Source organism: Parasteatoda tepidariorum, chromosome 9 (assembly GCF_043381705.1).
Source record: "Parasteatoda tepidariorum isolate YZ-2023 chromosome 9, CAS_Ptep_4.0, whole genome shotgun sequence".
Taxonomy (NCBI): Eukaryota; Metazoa; Arthropoda; class Arachnida; order Araneae; family Theridiidae; genus Parasteatoda; species Parasteatoda tepidariorum.
In genome coordinates, this window is record NC_092212.1 from 35,569,127 (window position 1) to 35,571,766 (window position 2,640).

At 28.2% G+C, this 2,640-nt stretch overlaps 1 long non-coding RNA gene across 1 annotated transcript in view; it reads left to right on the forward strand.

Moving 5' to 3' along the window:
- Nucleotides 1–1,161: 1,161 nt before the first annotated feature.
- LOC122270287 (uncharacterized) overlaps nt 1,162–2,640 on the forward strand; it is a 6,820-nt gene continuing 5,341 nt past the window's right edge. Inside the window, exons 1-2 of the long non-coding RNA XR_006225716.2 lie at nt 1,162–1,417; nt 2,275–2,404. This is a non-coding gene — a long non-coding RNA (uncharacterized lncRNA). The remainder of the gene's footprint in view (nt 1,418–2,274; nt 2,405–2,640) is intronic.

Below are 2,640 nucleotides of genomic sequence, written 5' to 3' on the forward strand. Positions count from 1 at the left end.
GTTTGAGCAAAGTTTATGGTAAAAACAATATTAAAGTAAAGTCAAGTAGTTAATGTTAATTAGTTAATTTTTTTATTCGAATTCATACTAAGCTAGGATTATTGCAGAACAAAAATTATACTTATTTTTTTCTAAGTAAAACAAATATATAGATTGGACTTTAAACAAATTTATATCAAAAGAGTTTGCAAAATTGAGTTTGAAAAAGGGTATTTAATCCAGATTTTTTAGCTTCTAGCGTCTTCTTCAAAAATTTATTAATTTCACTTAGTTTCCGAAATTTGTCTTAAAAAAATTTAGGCAATTTAAAACAATATACCTTTGTTACTGCTTGAAAATAAAGCTTTATAAATTAAACGAATAAATTTGTTCGAAAAAAAATAACTCATGGTATTTTCAATTGAACCTAAATGAGCACAATATTTATAAAACTGCTTACTTTAAAAATTTGCTTAGAGCTCCTTACTTTTAAAAATTAAACTTCAAAGAAAAATGACGTAACTTAGGGAAAGAAAAAAAAAACTCAAATCTACAGTGGTTAGGAATTTTTCATTAAAAAAACCTCTTAAGTAATAATTTATTTAATTGTTGCTTTACCGTATACAATCAAAATAATTCGATAACCACAAAATGCTGCTATTCAAACTGTTAACTCTGAAATTTTTTTTTAACTGTGCTTTCACCTTATTTGATTTAACAAATTAAAACTTTATCTTCGCCAGCAAGACCCAGCTCATGAAACTAATCGTCTCCAATAGCCCATTGTGCAGCTCTAGTGCGACGTAAATTAACAACAACAACTCATGAAACTAATTAGTTCTTTGTAGCCGTCTTGACACAGGACTGTAGCCGAGATAGAGTCAATCTCACGACGGACGGGAAGCCAGTTTGAATCCCAGGATACACATTGTCGATATGCTCACAGCGAAAACTTTCACCAGTACTATATTATCTAATTCGATATTTAAATTCAACAAACGTTACGATAAAAAAAAATTCCTATCTAAGGCTTTCTTTCAAAAGGAATTTTTTTAAAACGAAAACTATAGTATTTACTATCGCTTACGTTAGATGGCACCACTAAATGCAAAAATTTCGAATATTAACAGTAAAAATTTTGACTGCAATTTACAAACTGAAATACCGAAAATCGCTCTAACACGAGTGAAAATAACTCAAGTTTGAGTGAATTTTTTTCACTCAAATTGAGCTATTTCCATATAACTCTTTCACTTGTGTGATTTTAACTCAAGATGAGAAGGCCGGTTTTATCTAGACGAAAGACTTAAACAGCACTCAAGTTGAGTTATTTTCACTCGTTCATTTTAAGAGAGTATATTTCACCATTTTGCTTTTGGTAAAAAGCTTCCGTATATTCTACTCAATGTTGACGAAATAAATTTACCCTTTTATTTCGGTAAGAATATTTTTATATGTTGTATGTATGTTGTTTCTAAATGTCGCGTGTTATATGTCGAATTTACTATTTAGATTTAGTAAAAATGCTTATGTGTATTTTACGTTTTATTGACGAAGCAAATTTACCATTAAAATAGTATGTAAGAATAACGTAATCACTTTTACCTAGTATGAAGAGGTAGATAAAATATTTCCAAAATAAATGAATTTGCTTAATATAATTTTATGTGAATATTGCGTTTTGGGGTATCCATTTCGTTCAATAATACGAAGTTTCAGTTTTACGTAAATTTCAGGAATGCTTAGTAAAATTTAATGGTGAAATATTCATATTTTTTTACCTAAAATTGATTCTCTGCTACATGTGCGTATTCTTTAGAGCACTAGAAATCTTAAGTATCTTCCGACTTTATTCATTACAAAAATTGTGAAAACTATAAGAAAAAAATTCAAACTAACCAATTTGGATTTTCTTTGTTTTCTTCCGAAAAAAAAATTTTTTTTTTTGCATTTTAATATTAATTAGAATTAAGTGAGCGTTTTCAAAAAATAAACGGCTTTCAAGTACTTTAAGAAAATAAGCATTGTTTCGAACACGCTCTTTGAAAATTAAGCATCAAAATGCTTATTTTTTCTCCCTATGCAAAAAAAAAAATTATATAGCATGATATAAGGGTTTGGAAAAATGTACATGTTTTTTAAATGCGCATTTAGGAAAAACTCATTTAAATAAAAATGAAGCTAACTTATTATTATTATTTTTTTTAAATATCTCCAAAATTAAAGAAATATTTCATCATTTTACTTTTTTCCAAGAAATAGTGCCTAATGTATCTAATAATCACTTTATTGTAGGTACCAAATAGGTGGATGAATGTCCCCCAAACAAACACAAGAGGAACAGATGGAACAGAGAGCTAAATTACACACACGTCCGAAGTAGAATTCGAACCCGGAATTTTCAAAATAGGAGACCAATTCCATGGTAATCACACAATTGGTCGACTTATTTCGTCACTTGATTTTTGACCGTCTAGTTTTCATTCTAGTTTCATTGTACTGGTTAATAATCTCCCACAATGCACTGTGATGAAGTTCTGGGTTAAGGAAACATATTATTAACACAACAAATTTCTCTTTTATGATATGATTCACTGTCATTATAAACTTTGAAAAAAATTAAAAACATAACTTCACATTAGCAATATATATATAGCTTAT